Source organism: Primulina huaijiensis, chromosome 3, assembly GCF_012295235.1.
Source record: "Primulina huaijiensis isolate GDHJ02 chromosome 3, ASM1229523v2, whole genome shotgun sequence".
Taxonomy (NCBI): Eukaryota; Viridiplantae; Streptophyta; class Magnoliopsida; order Lamiales; family Gesneriaceae; genus Primulina; species Primulina huaijiensis.
The window spans coordinates 17340329-17340653 of NC_133308.1; positions in this window are offsets into that span (position 1 = coordinate 17340329).

The window sequence follows — 325 nt, forward strand, 5'->3', positions numbered from 1 at the left end:
AAAAAAAATTAATAAACTTTTATTGATTATTAAAAAATGGTTAATTACAAGAATATAACTCCCCTGTATAAAAAAAAAAAATTATTGATTATAAAAAGAAAATAGAAGATTAATAACGGACTGCAAAGTTCTTTGTTCATTGTAATTGTTTTTTTAGATTTGATTGATGTACTATAAATGTGTTCTAAAAAAAAAATCCATCAATCAATATGTTCTAAAAAAAAAGATTTTTTTGTGTTGGATAAGTTTCAAAGGTAGTCAAATGTATCCATTATATAAATGTTTATATATGTAGACATTTATGGTAGAATGTTTGGAAAAAAAA